At 43.6% G+C, this 16,000-nt stretch overlaps 1 protein-coding gene across 1 annotated transcript in view; it reads left to right on the top strand.

The window, feature by feature from the left end:
• Positions 1-4,304: 4,304 nt before the first annotated feature.
• The window catches only part of LOC308096611 (cyclin-dependent kinase 17-like), a gene marked incomplete at its 3' end in the record, with an annotated part of 40,012 nt that continues 28,316 nt past the window's right edge, over positions 4,305-16,000 (top strand). The window contains exon 1 of the mRNA XM_080444026.1: positions 4,305-4,691. The remainder of the gene's footprint in view (positions 4,692-16,000) is intronic.

A 16,000-nucleotide genomic window follows, 5' to 3' on the forward strand; every position in this document is an offset into this window, starting at 1 on the left:
TCATTCAAGGTCATTATGATTATGCATGCACTTCATGGTATCACAACACCTCCAAGGCCTTAAAAACAAGGCTCCAAACATCCCAAAACAAACTTGTAAGGCTACTTCTTGGCCTCAATCACAAAACCCATCTAACCCCTGCTCATTTTGCTAGGATTGGATGGCTTAGGGTTGAGGACAGAGTACAGCAACTTGCTATGGGCCTGGTCTTCAAGATACACCACAACATTGGGATCCCCCTGTATTTGTCAAAATACTTCCAAAATGTTAATGAAGTCCATGATCATAACACCAGAGGCAGCTCCACAAATCATGTTCAACCCAGATTTGGCTCAACTAAGGGAATGAACTCGTTCTCATGCTATTCATCAAAAATGTGGAATGCCCTACCAAAAGGAGTAAAGGAGTGTAAAACCCTACTCACTTTCAAAACTGCCCTAAAGATACACCTTCAGGAGGCTGCAATTCGAAAATGGCCCCTGTCTAAGTCTTAACCTACCCCCCCCCCCTCTTTCAGCTTCTTCTTTTGTATATATATTTTTTCTCTCTTCATACCAGTAACCTGAAAGCAGATTGTATGACATTCTGTATAGTAGTGTGTATATCTGTCTGCCTCTTATATGTCATCATGATTTGTGTGCATGGGGTTCTCATCTTAAACAAGCTGCGTGCTTAATGAGAGTTCCAGTTTAGTAGACCTTGTATTGTGAATTTGTACTTCCATGTACTGTGATTCTCATGTCTTACTAAATAAAAGTACATCAATCAATCAAACAATGGAAACAAGTCCCAGGACTTTGTTGTTGTGTTATCCTTTTAGCCTTAATGTACTGTACCACGTGCTGTTTACATTTCTGACTAATTAAGTATTCAATCAATCAATCAGTCCGAGGTTTTATTGCGCTGACAACACGCCAATCAGCATGTGCAGTTGTGTCACTGTGAGATAGCCCCCCCCCTCTCACTCTCCACCCCCCTCTCTCTTTGGGTCCACTTATCCCTTCAGAGGGAAAGGTCACTGACTGTGAATCAACACAAAGTTATTCTGAGCCATCACCTTTATCCTGTGATGAAACATTTCCATCCTGATGGGAGTGGCCTCCTCTTCCAGGATAACAATGCCCCCCCCCCCCCCCCATCCACAGGTCACGAAGGGTCACTGAATGGTTTGAAAGATGATGTGAATCATATTCATATCGTCTCTATTCGGGTGGCAACCTCATCATATGTCCAAAACTGTTACTTTTCAGCATTCAAATTCAAAAATAGCAAATAGCAGTGAAATTGAGGCACTGACCTTTACTTTTGTACTTTCTTTAAGTTGATGAGTAAGTTAGGACCATCCATCCTTGGATGTTGAGTCTTTTTAAGTACATGTTGTTTGGGGTTTAGCGCCACAGAATTCCAACTCCTCCTTTGTAACATTATTTAGGCATGTTTTCCCCTTTAATTTATCACTCATCTGTATATATACAAACACAATTCTCTTGTGCAACTGTTTTCAACTGAGAGACACCGATCCAAGGTGTAGTTGACAAGTTTATTAGGTGAATGTGTATGAAATCACTGAGCAGTCTGAGCATACATTTGAATGTGATTCCATTTAAAGCTGCGCTCCTGAAACCACTCAAGATGCAGAACAAGTTAAAGGCTAAAAAAAAAAAGCTCTATATTCTGATAGTAGCCTACTCATTGCTATAGAGTTGTTCAGTAACAGGGGTTTCCCCATCTATCCAGCTAGTCAGTAGGCTAAACTGAAAATACATTTATCAGCTTAACTTTTACAGTATCTGCTGCTTTTCAAGTTTCACTGTTTCGGTGCTTCCAATTTCACTTGTTTATCCTGTACCCTGTGTGAGTTATCTCTCCTGATTGGATTAAATTGAAAGCAAGCTTTTGCAGCTTGACTAGTGCCCAACAGAAATGCTAACAGTTACAATACCCTACTACTACCACACGATGGCGATGAAGACCAGCAGGCAGACTGCATTGAGCAAACAGCCTGTTTTCTTTGTAGAGTCACAGAGCAGCACTGATGCTGTAATTTAATTGTATGTCTGCACTGTGCAGACTCTGCTGCTTAGTGCTGTAATGTCTGTAATCACTCTGCGCCATGTTCTCCATGCATGCATGCATGCCTGTGTCCGTGCGTGGTGCACGTGTGCGTGTATGTGTGTGTGCATGCGTGCCAGACAGACAGACAGACTGTGCACCCACTGCACACATGATGATGAAGTGGAAACTTTCCACTTCCCCCATAGAACAGATCAGAGGAGACTAGGGGGTCCTCAGAGTTACTACAGGGGGGCTGCCAAATCTTTGTGTAATAGCGTAGGATATTTTTTGTACCTTAACTACTTGAACCCTAGCATCCCTATATTCTGAGGAGAACTTTAGACAAAAATAGCAGATCTACAAGCTCACAACGCCTCGCGCGTTGTGAGCTTGTAGATTGGCTATTTTCAGCGAAGAGGTTTGGTGTATCGGGAAAAAGTCCGGACCAAGTACAGCGTGAAAGGTCAAGTTTACTAAGTATTGAGGTTTTAAGTGGTTAAAAGTCTGAAAATACACATTAACATGAATCCAACATACACTGATGATAGTGCTGTCAAACAAGTCTATGAAGCTATCTATGAAATCTATGAAAAAGTTTAATCTGCAACACAATTTCATACAATATGTAGTGGGGGGTCCTTGCTTCATCTCTTTCTCGGCTAAGGGGTCCTTGGACTGAAAAACGTTGAAGACCCCTGGAATAGATTACAAACGAAAGAGATTTTGAAAACAGTTATATGTTGGCTGTTTTTTTTATGTTTTCAGAGGACCACGGTCACGGTGTAAATAAGCCTTAGGTCTTTGTTGTGTTTTTTTATCCTTGGTGATATTGTGTGTGTGTGTTGTTGATCATGGAAGTGCTGATATGCCCTTTCTGTTTATCACCAAAGAAATTCATATACATTACACACTTACATTTCTTATTTATTTTGGTTGTTTTGTTCACACTTGCTTTGGCAATGTAAACGTACGCTTCCCATACCATTAAAAAAAACCTTTGAATTTAATTGAATTGAGAGAGAGACCATTCCAAAACACACACACACACACACACACACACACACACACACACACACTTTGTGAAATACTCTGCGGTCCAACCCAAATTAGACCATTTGATAAAAAGGTTATATTATAAATATTGATATGAATATTGCAGTGTTATTCCTAGGATTATTACAGCCCTGTCACACATACATTCAAACCCTTATTGTCTTGTGCCACAAAAACAGGCAGTGATTGGTGAAGCTGAATGAGCCCTACTAGACATAACACTTCAATGGATCCAGACCAGTACAGTCTCCCCAGATGGAGCTTTTGTTATGCAGCTCCTCTGAAGTCTGAAGGTGCACTAATGCAGTGGTTCTCAACCTGAACAATTCCTAGTCCTTGTCAGGGTGGGGGTCCCCAGTTCAGGGGGTCGCGGGCCGCGGCCTGAAAAGGTATTAATGCAACTACCAAATATAACCCTGTCCTTAAAAGACAGCAATGTACACACATCCATATACTTCACACAGGGCTATATAACGCTATAAGTGATATCAGGGTATTAAATTCCACTAATTTTCCCAGCATAAATAATTCACCTGGAATTCTCTGGGGTGCATATTTAGAGAGAACTGAGGTTGAATAATTAAGCCAATTTCCCCTGTGACATTATTGCCCCCCCCCCTTCTCTCTCTCTCTCTCACACACACACACACACACACACACACACACACACACACACACACACACACACACACACACACACACACACACACACACACACACACACACACACACACACACACACACACACAATGGGGGGCTTCAATGACATGAGAGACATAGCATTGCCAAAGAAAATGTGAAATAAAAGCAAAAGAAAAATCTCTCTCTATCTCTCTGTCTGCCAGACACACACGCACACGCACACGCACGCACGCACGCACGCACGCTCACACACACACACACACACACACACACACACACACACACACACACACACACACACACACACACACACACACACACACACACACACATTCTCTCAACTCAATGGGGGGCTTCAATGATGACATGAGAAACATAGCATTGCCAAAGGAAAGCAAATGTGAGATAAAAGCAAAAACAAAATCTTTCTCTCTGACTGACTCTGACACACACACACACACACACACACACACCCCTTGCGGCGTTCTGCGGGATCACATCACGCCACAGCACAGCGTACAGTTGTGCTGCTTCCACTTTGGGATCCACGGCGATATGGCTGCTGGTCGGACGGGACGAGACGGGACGGTGTTGTCATTGTCAGCGTGCGGTGCGATCACACACACATACACACAGACAGGCAGACACGCACACACGCAAACACACACACACCATCATCAAACCAATGCAGTGAATTAACGAGTCAACAATGAGGAGCCAGGGGATTGCGACACTCTCTCTCTACAGGGGATAGGACTGCTTTAATAGGCCATCTACTGTGATTTACAGCCAAATACTCTAGTTGGACCAACTTGTCGCAGTGTGGAGGATACCGACCCCTCACCCCGACGAGCTGGATTATCATTCTCATTATTAATATCATCATATACACTATAGGAGAGGAACGATCACGGTCTCCTAACATCAGAGCTATTTACCAGGTCAGTGCTTGTGTTTCCACTTTTGACTTTATCTGTGATTCGATCTTGACATTGATATGAGGGGCAGAAACGGTGCCTATAATGTAAGGTTGTTGTTATTATTATTATAGCCAGTGAAACCTGACATTTTGCAGTCTTTATATGCTATGGATCTGTGTTGTTGTTGTAGCCTGGGATCAAGACTATCACAGCTATGTATTTGATCGAGTCTGACTTTTCTACTTTCGTATCTACGATTGATTTAAAAAATGTCTAAATCTATCAAATACTATCTATGATAGTCTTGACCCAAGGCTATATTGTTGTTGGTTTTCTTGGGGGGGGAAAGCAAAAAGATTACGTGTTTTTCCACACAATCAATGCAGCGGTTCATTTATGTCGCATAGATTTTCTAAACTCCCAAAATGTTAGACTAAATAATCCAACAGCAGGCTGATGTCTGTCTGTGTCTGTCTGTGGGGTTTAGCCGGTGCGTCCCCATTAACCCGCAGAAATCGATAGTAAAAATCGATCGTAATGTACACTAGTGGGTCGAAATGGGAATGTGATCCATATGCTATTAGATAGTTTCTCTCCAGTCCTAGCCTTGGATTACACGACCGTCATGGATGAACTTCAACCTGGTGTTGGCACTTTCTCCCTTTTTGGCCCGTACATCTCCTTAAACGTTCTGATTTCAAATATAAAGTGCTTACCCCATGGCCACGGATGATACAATTATATACGGGCCCTCAGAAGTACCCGTATCTTCCGTATTGTTCAATTAAAAGCATTTTAATCCGATTGGTGGCCATTTTATCATAGAGTTATAGTGTATCAGAGTGCAATACACCTCCCAACCGATAGGGTCGCGAAGTAGAAAGCACAAGGTGAAAATACGAAGAAAATGGCCACCGATCAGATTAAAATGCGTTTTATTGAACAATACGGAAGATACTGGTACTCATGAGGGCCCGTACATAATTGTAACATCCGTGGCCATGGGGTAAGCACCTTATATTTGAAGTATGAACGTTTATGGAGATGTACGGGCCAAAAAGGTAGAAAGTGCAAACACCAGGTTGAAGTTCATCCATGACTGTCACGAGATAACGGTCATGTAATCAGGGCTACTCTCAGTCCCACACTGGGTGCTCTGGAACTTTTCTCTCTTGCCCTGCACGACTCCCCCCTCCCGGGATACAGGCACTAGGAAAACACGGGGAGAGGAACTGACCAAAAAAAAACAAGGGCCTTCTTTTGCAATAATAATAATCTGTCAAGTCGTTGTATGTTGTTGCATTTCCGTGACATTTATCATACAGCCATGCCACTTAATGTGCTCTTCACCCTGCCGTGTAATAGAGCCTAGAATATGGATTATTATTGTCACCGTAGCCCAACAGTTCTGAAATGGGACAGTTCCAGTTCTTGTGTTGCAGTGTTGTCGATATAGCCGATAGCAAGGCTGCACTGTAGGCAACTTACACCAGCTCGTAGTCATTATCAACTCGTTAAACTTCAACGTTTCATGGTGGGAGAATCGCTGAGCATATACATTATTTATCACTCTGTCAATGAATGGGTTCGTTGGAAATACTGCGCATGGACGCATTCTGCCCTCGTCACGTTCTGTAGTAGCCTACTGTTGGTGCTATTGAAGGAGGAAAAAAACACCATCATCAACAGCAAATTGTTTTATTATGGAAAATTATGATACTCAGTCACATAGCTATAATGTGTCTTCCTTTTGTGAAGGGTCTTAAAGTGGACATTTTGCAGACCACTGCTGGGGTTATTTATACATTAATGTATTGTCTATTGTGATTATATTGTGTTGTATATTACTTATTGCTCCATATTAACCAACATATTTCACCAATTAATGGGATATATGCAGTATGCTGCATCTGGTAGTGCAGCTGTTGCCAGAGAGAGAGAGAGAGAGAGGGAGATGGAGAGAGAGAGAGAGCCTGTTACAGAGAATCTTCCATCACTGTGTCTTATGTATTTTGAATATGACCCAGTTACTGTATGATCTGGGTCCAGGGCTGAATAATGAATTTAATGGGGATTTTCTCTGCACTGTCTGTGACCCCCGTGGGCCCACCCTGTGGGGGACCTCTCCTCCTGAGCCACAGCTACAGCGATCTGGGAACCCATCTCTGTCTTGAGAGATTACATCTATAGTATTATCAGAAACAACAGTCCCTTATGCATATGGTTGGGATCCGCAATCGGATCCAACCATTGAGGAACCGGAATCGGTTCCATCTCATTTGGAACCGTTTCTGGAACTGGTTTTATCACGCTGTCAGAGCTGGTATGTGGACTTCACATCTGCTATATACATTCATTACAATACCGGTGGTTCTAAAACTTTCATCATTAACTCTGAGAGTGTACGAAGGTTCCGTTTGTACACTCTCAGAGTTACAGACCTGTAAGGGTCCATTTGGAACCCCCTTTGGTTGGTTCTCAAACATTTTCATGTCAAGGACCCCCAAATTTAAATGAATATGGACCGCAGACCTCCACCATTTGAAAAGATTTTGTGCCCCATAAAAGATTGGTGACTTAACATTTTACAAAAGTAATTCAAATTTTTCACAATTATTCATAATAGTTTTAAAAAAATAGCAGACGTACAATCTTTAGATATGCTGCTGTTTTTTGTTTTTATAGCGAAACTATACAATAAGGTCAAAGTAGATTTTGATGCTACAGTATATTAGCTTATTTTACTGGGGACCCCCTGGAACCCTCTCAGGGACCCCTGGGTGGTCCCCGGACCCTACTTTGAGAACCACTGCCCGTATAGACAAAAAACAGAGTCTCATTTCCCAGATCTTCAACACTGCCATCTCTTCTTCAGTCTTTTCTTAATATATTTGCATTCTGTTTGTCATGTTTTCAGTTGTATTGCCATAAATGGCATCTTCTCCTTTCCTTCATTCTGCCCCCCCCTCTCTCTCTCACCATCATGTGATTCCATTTGTTCACTCAGATGTAAATTAACACTGAGGGTCTCTTACTGTAATGTTCTGTAAGGAAAGATATATTGGATTGGAGGAGCCAGGCTAATAAGGCAAATGGACTTCTTTTTGCGGTTATATCGTGTGTGTGTGTGTGTGTGTGTGTTTGTGTGCGTGCGTGTCTGTGTGTTCTGTAGTTGGGCAGATTTGTGCATTACTCATGCATCTTCGGGCTGCTGCGCCCAAGGGTCTTGAGTGTCCAATGGCCATTCAATTCTGTTATATTGTATATTATATTATAAGTATAATGGCTGTCGCCACAGTACTACTATCTCCACAACAGTGTTTGATCGAGGTTGAGTTGTGTCAAACTGCTTTAGCAGTAGCAAACCAAACAGTCAGCCTAAGGCTGCCCTGATGACTCTTAACATAGTGGGTTCAAGTTATTCAAAAGGTGGACCCAAACCACCATTAACTATAAAATATATATAAATATCTTCAGGATACAAATAGGGATGGCAAATCATACACACACTGGGGAAACAAGCATGGCAAGCGAGCAGGGGAGACCACTACAACAGGTACTGTTGACATCCTCTGGTGTTTGATGCCTTTTGGTAGGAAATCCCAACCAATCATGGGAAGGACTGATGATTGGCGTCCAGCACTCAGCAGATAAGCAGCACCTGGAATTTAACCACACACACTCACAGACCCACTCACTGACACACTCTACGGTCACACAATGACACTCCACTTCCACAGACGCACTAGAGTGACAATGGGTTCCTTGAGGGTGGCAGTGGCTCAAGGGTAGAATGAACTGGAAAACCGCAAGGTTCCCAGTTCGATCCCGGGCTGGGGCGCTCCCCTAGAGTTAGTGTCGAAGTGTCCTTGATCAAGACGCTGAACCCCTAATTGCTCCCGATGAGCAGGTTGGTGCCTTGCATGGTTTCCTCCGTCATCGGTGTATGAATGTGTGTGTGAATGGGTTAATGGCACAATCAATGTAAAGCGCTTTGGATAAAAGCGCTATATAAATGCACCATTTACCATTTGAGGGTGTTCGGAATGGACCCTTACAGGTATGTAACTCTTCTGAGAGTGTACAAATGGAACCAAATGGACCCGTAAAGGTCCATTTGGTTCCATTTGTACACTCTCAGAAGAGTTATGGGCGTCCTTGAAATTAAAACGTGTGAGAACCCCTGATGTAGGCTAAGTGCTACTTGTGCGCTGCAACTGTCCATGTTAGACATGAGATTAAGGGTGCGTTCGGAAATATAGCAGTGAGCTCACTGGCCAATACAAACTAATAGGCGAGTGCGCTCCCGGTGCGCATTTCCGAACGCACCCTAAGATTAAGGCTGTCCTCGGCTAAAGATGTTCCTAATCGACTAATTGTCATGGAATTTGTCGACGAACTGATTAGTTGGCTCAATCATTCTGTAAGATTGTGTTGGCTGCATATATACAGTCATACAGAGATTAGCTTTTTTTTTAGGTTGCTGAGGTTGAGAACTGAACGTTCTGATTTCACAATGAGCACTGAGGTGGTCATTATTGAGAAATATACGAAATTGAATCACCTGAAGGGGTTTATTTCTCAATAATGACTGTTCATAATCATTATCCAACTTATTACATGACTACTTAGTACTTACCAAAGAAAATCAACGATTTCACACAGAGTATAACGACAAAAAATATTTCATTGATTTAAAAATTATTTCATTGCTTCAGCCAAAGAAAATGGTCCTCACGCTAGGAAGGAAGTTCAGGAACACACCCAAAAAAAGAGTCGCTTGCGCACTTTGTTGTGCAAACGTCAAAGAGGTTTGTGCGTGACTGTTCTTGTCAAACCTGGCCACAGCGGGACATCTGGTCAATGCTTTTCAATGAGAACTGTCGCGGAAAAACATATATTTTTTTCGCCCGGAGCGAGAAAAAACATCTTCACGTGAGTATGTCCGTGCACGGCCAGTGCGAACGGCTGTATTCATTAACATGGAACGGAAGAAAATCAAGGTCTGTGCGCTTATGCTTCAAGCGTTAGATTCTATACTTGTGTATAGCGAATGAGCTGACGTAATTAAAGCAACAACATGTACCAGAGTTCTTTCTGGCCTGGACCACTGGCGTAGCGGTCCAGGCACCTAGTAGCCTGTCAGCGCGTCGCGGGTTCTAGTCCCGAACGGCCTTTGGGGCATGTCACTCCCTATCTCTCTATCTTATCAATAGACACAAAAGCCCCCCCAAAAAATAATTCTTTCTGCAGACTGATTTGATCCAGGTCCTCTGTCACCTGATTAGAGCTGGGCGATATGACGTCAAATCAATATCACCATTAGAAGAAACAACAGATGATCCGGGCTCTCAGGAGTAAAAAATAGGAAAAGCCTTTATTTATTAAAGGTAACTGCCAAGTGCCGACGTGTTTTGACCTCGTAAGGTCTTCATCGTGATTTTTTGCCCTGAAGGCTTTTCCTCCTTTTTACTCCTGAGTGCCCGGATCATCTGTTGTTTTTTCTCATGTTTGATCCCGTTTGATCCGTGAGCACCTTTTAACTATCGTTACCTTTTTATATCTCCTCTCCATGTGAGCACCTGGTTGTTCAGTTTTTTCTGACAATATCATAATTATTTCAAACTTTTGCCTCGATTACGGTTAATGAACGATCATGTATAGTGAAGATAGCACATCTACAAGCTCACAACGCGTCGGCTATTTTGCGATTGCTGTATATGTCATTGAACAATGAAAGTATCCACACGTTTCCTAGAGCACTGTGGGCATCACTTCCTGTCGATTTGATCCCTGACAGGGTGCATCCACACATGTACGTAAAGTTGTCGTACGGAAGTCGGAAGTCTCATCCACTCCCATGTTATAGGAAAAAACGGACCGGAACTTCCGTTTTTTAACTTAACATGGGAGTGGATGGGACTTCCGACTTCCGTACGACAACTTGACGTACATGTGTGGATGCACCCATACCTGATCAAATCGACAGGAAGTGATGCCCACAATGCCCTAGGAAACTTGTGGATAAGAGTGGTTAATCAATCAGACTAATCGATTATATAAAACATTTTCCGGTTTGTTGATATGTAAGAAAATCTTCCACGGTAGCCGATGTACTGTACAGTATGTGTTTAGGGTTAAAGTGGTTAAAAGGATTTTGATGCTGTATTAACTAATTTTGCTGGGTACCGCGTGGAACCCCCTTCAAGGACCCCTGAGGGTCCCTGGACCACACTTTGAGAACCACTGGGCTGGACAACAGGCACAGTAGATCTTTTCCAGGCTTTATCTCCTGGTGAGGTATTGTATTTGATTGATTGTTGAATACTTGTATTAGTAAAAAGAAAATAACAGCATGTGGTACAGTCAGACAGTAACACAAAAAAGTCCTGGGGACTTGTTTCCATTGTGGTCCTATGTATTCAATTAATCAACATAGCATAAAAATAACACAATGTGATACATGTCATCAACAAATTCAAAACACTATATGTACAAAGGAGAAAAAGGAAAAACGGCAGCAGTGAAGGACAGCTCCTTTCTATGGGAAATTGCAGATTCCCCTTGTGGTCTCCTGATAGCACATAAACAAATTATTTACCTATTTTAACACATCCACCGCCAAGGGCTAATCTCATAATGTACTCACCAGTGCCAAGGTTTTATTGTTGTTTTTTGTTTTTTTCAGGTCGCCATAGGCCCCGTTAAAATCCTTTAGATTGCCCGATCCACTGTTTGTAAACAACGGGCACATGTCCTGGTGTCTACTCGTCGAGACCGCGTGTCAAACGGAGCCGCCATGTTTGAGTTCTGATCGTTTATGTTAACATGGGAAATGCGAGGATGAAAAACTACATGTCCTGTACAGGTTTTACAGGGCTTTTTGTGTACGACTTATAATGGAGGCAGACGGGAAACAAAAAACGTGATCGCACTTCCGGTCGATTTCGGGTGGTGTTACACTGAAAATGGTCCCCCTGGAAAATTGAAAAAAAAAAAAAATCGAAAAAAAGGAAAAAGCACCACAGCCCGTAGGCTACGGGATCGGCGCTTAACCGTTGGATTTAACGGCCCGTAGAACTACGGGCCCGGCGGTCAATGTGTTAATGGATGGTGTCACATTTTGGTGGCAGAGTTGTAGAATGAGAAATTTCCCATGTTTGTTCTATATTTGGGTATAGTACCAGATGGCTGTCACTCACTTTGGAGAAGCAGATAGTCAGGTATGAGGGTATTGAGGGTATTGTGTATGTATGCAGCTGGTCCTTGTCTCCAAGACAAATTTCTCCAAGGGAGACAAAATAAAGTAGCCTTGAACCTTGAACTCTGTGAGATGGAGAAAATCAACTTGAGAGTCCGGGTGTGAACCAGGTGAACCAAGAGATAGGAGGAAAGACGGTATGACAATAAAAGGTCACAGGTGGGCCTGTGACAACTTGTCTGAGCCACTATGCTGATGAAAATGTATGTGTGTGTACACACTGTAAAAACCTGAGTGTTAATGTAACTCTTGAGAGGGTACAAATGGGTTAGGGTCCATTTGGTGCCATTTTATACTCTCAGCTGGAGAGACGGGGTGACCCCCTGTTGTTACCGAACAAACAGTCCTTAGCAAGTATTACTATCAGAATATAAGCGCTATTTAATGCTTATTTTAACAACAAAACATGACTTACACTGAGGATTGTATGACACACACACAGCTAGCTGCAGTTTGTGTATGCAATGTGGTGCTGTTGCATAATGAGCCTCTTGTGTCCATTCATTTGGTTTCTGCCTGAAAGGAGGAGGTATAGTTGGCAGAGGAATCCCAGGCAGAGGTGGCCTGGAAAGGAATGGCGTGCCGTTGGCGCCGCAGTGCCGCCTGGTAACTCATGCACTGTAAGTTAACCAGTGGGCTGAGCAGGTCTCTCTCTGTCTCTCTCTGTTTCTCTCTCTCTCTATGTCTCTGTCTGTCTCTCTCTCTATGTCTCTGTCTGTCTCTGTCTCTCTCTGTCTGTCTGTCTGTCTGTCTGTCTGTGTCTCTCTCTGTCTCTCTCTGTCTCTGTCTCTCTCTGTCTCTGTCTCTATCTCTGTCTCTGTCTCTCTCTGTCTCTCTGTCTCTCTCTGTCTCTCTCTCTCTGTCTCTCTCTGTCTCTGTCTCTCTCTGTCTCTGTCTCTGTCTCTGTCTCTGTCTCTGTCTCTGTCTCTGTCTCTGTCTCTGTCTCTCTCTCTGTCTCTGTCTCTCTCTCTGTCTCTGTCTCTGTCTCTGTCTCTCTCTCTGTCTCTGTCTCTGTCTCTGTCTCTGTCTCTGTCTCTGTCTCTGTCTCTCTCTCTGTGTCTGTCTCTGTCTCTGTGTCTGTCTCTGTCTCTGTCTCTGTCTCTGTCTCTGTCTCTGTCTCTGTCTCTGTCTCTGTCTCAGTCTCTGTCTCTCTCTGTGTCTCTCTCTCTCTCTCTGTGTGTCTTAGTTCTTGCTCATCACCTCAGAGAGGAGAGACGTGCTGCAGTTCCTGGCCTGGGCCCGTAACCTAGCAACCCAAACGGTGTGTGTCTTGAATAAATCACAGCGTCTTTCTCCTCCGCCCTCCTCGGACACACCACACACACACACACACACACACACACACACACACACACACACACACACACACACACACACACACACACACACACACACACACACACACACACACACACACACGTGTCTAAACCGAGCACGCAACTACACACACTCACAGGGAGAGAATGCCTGCTGACTCACTACTTTTTCCTGCCTTTTTTCTTTTTTTTTACGGCGTGGCTCTGCGAGAGGCTAGCTGTAAGAGGGTCAGTCTGTGTGTCTGTCTGTCTGTGTGTCCGGAGCTAATACTGGACCAATTATCACCATTCTTGCGATCATTCTTGTGATGTGTGCACTCTGCCAGTAGGTCACAGAATATCCGGTTCCTGCGGTTCCTCCAGTTCCGTATCCCAACCTAGTCGGAAATCGTCCGACCGAACGGTCTCACACACAGAGAGAGACTGAGACAGAGAGAGACAGAGAGAGACAGAGACAGACAGAGACAGACAGAGACAGACAGAGAGAGACAGAGAGAGACAGAGAGAGAGACAGAGAGAGAGACAGAGAGAGAGACAGAGAGAGAGACAGAGAGAGAGACAGAGAGACAGAGAGAGAGACAGAGAGAGACAGAGACAGACAGAGACAGACAGAGACAGACAGAGAGAGAGACAGAGAGAGAGACAGAGAGAGAGACAGAGAGAGAGACAGAGAGAGAGACAGAGAGAGAGACAGAGAGAGAGACAGAGAGAGAGACAGAGAGAGACAGAGACAGACAGAGAGAGAGACAGAGAGAGACAGAGACAGAGAGAGACAGAGAGAGACAGAGACAGAGAGAGACAGAGACAGAGAGAGAGAGAGACAGAGAGAGAGAGAGACAGAGAGAGAGAGACAGAGAGAGAGACAGAGAGAGACAGAGACAGAGAGAGACAGAGAGAGACAGAGACAGAGAGAGACAGAGACAGAGAGAGAGAGAGACAGAGAGAGAGACAGAGAGAGAGACAGAGAGAGACAGAGAGAGACAGAGACAGAGAGAGAGAGAGACAGAGAGAGAGAGAGACAGAGACAGACAGAGAGAGAGACAGAGAGAGACAGAGACAGAGAGAGACAGAGAGAGACAGAGACAGAGAGAGACAGAGACAGAGACAGAGAGAGAGAGAGACAGAGAGAGAGACAGAGAGAGAGACAGAGAGAGACAGAGAGAGACAGAGACAGAGAGAGACAGAGAGAGACAGAGACGTGAGGTGTGTCAGATGAGACAGTGCCGAATGGCAATTTGGATGGACGCTGCTCCTATGTTTTTAAATTCTGTCATGCTTGTTATACCTTGTTCTGTCACTTTAAACCTGTGTTTACAGTAGCATGTCGTTGGATATACAGTACAGTAGGCCTGGTGATGAACGGTGCTCTGTCTGCTTTCAAACAAATCAAACTCTTCGCGTATTTATTTACACACACTGCCTATAAATCTTATGGCGAGTGAAGCCTGATTTACTGTATACTTTGTCACGGGAAGGAGTATAAATTAAACTGGTCTCTTTCTATAGGAGTTGTGTGAGTTGTTCTGAGAGTGAGTTGAGGCTAAACAATTTACACTTTTACAATTTAGGCACTTAGCAGATGCCCTCATCCAGTGCCACTTCCAATAAGCAAGGTAATCACATACATAGAATGCAAAGGGACAGTGTAGTAGTGCCTCAGGAAACCAGGATCACAGATAAACCAAGAACCTAGCATCAGTCTAAACCAGTCTAATCCTGACAGTGGGTCGGGACCCATTTTGCGGCCCTGGACACATTTTTATGGGTAAATATACAATTTTTCCCTTTCCTAAATAAAAAAAAAATGTATTTTTACAAAAGTAATTCAAAACTAGAAAAAGTGCTCCTCGGAGCACAGGTCTCCGCCAGGTCAGGTTGCAAAAATCTGCCCCCTGGTGGTGTAAAACAGGCGTGTGTGAACTTTCACGGGAATCGGACGCTGCGTTCATGATTTGAGGCATTTTGTTAAAAGCGAACCACTCCTGCAAACTTTAGATGGCAATCTTAGCCAATCAGGATGGAGTATGAAGAATCGGACAGATCCGTCGTGATCACATGACTATAGAGATAATGTGTACCAATTTGCGTGTTGTTTTGACAAAATCTGTAGGAGTAATATAAAAAATCACACCCTGTGTGAAGTGGGCGGTGTCTTGCTAGCTAATCACAATACTGAATGGAGTCGATCAATCATGTACAAAGGATAAATACATTTATTGAAACACTCTTTATGATGGACAAAACCATAACTTGAAAAAAACCAAATTTTGGTTTTTTTCAAGTTATGGTTGCTTATATAGGGCTATGCACATGTGTCATGTGACACTGGCCAATCACAGTCCTGAATAGGCTGTGATTGGCCAATCACAGCGCAGGATAATTCTACTAATTTCCTGGGCCCAGATCACAGCGCAGGAAAATGTACATTTTTCCAAATCTCACTTATAGGGGCGGTTTCACCGCCCAAAAATCTGCCTTCTGGTGGCACTACAACAGGCCAATGTGAAAAGGGTGGCATTTCTTCCTCAGTCTAGTGGGAATGTGCGTGCTAAGTTTCATGCTATCGGACGCTGCGTTCATGATTTGAGGCATTTTGTTGAAAATGAGCCACTCCTGCTACTGGCGCTATAAAAGGCTGATGTGAAACATGTAGGGTAGAGGTTCTGCTCTGGCATTCAGGGAGTGTGTGTGTGCACAGTTTCACATCGATCGGGCCAACAGTGCCGGGGATTTGCTGTTCACGGACAGACGGA

Source organism: Gymnoscopelus braueri (assembly GCF_963280865.1).
Source record: "Gymnoscopelus braueri genome assembly, chromosome: 12".
Lineage (NCBI taxonomy): Eukaryota > Metazoa > Chordata > Actinopteri > Myctophiformes > Myctophidae > Gymnoscopelus > Gymnoscopelus braueri.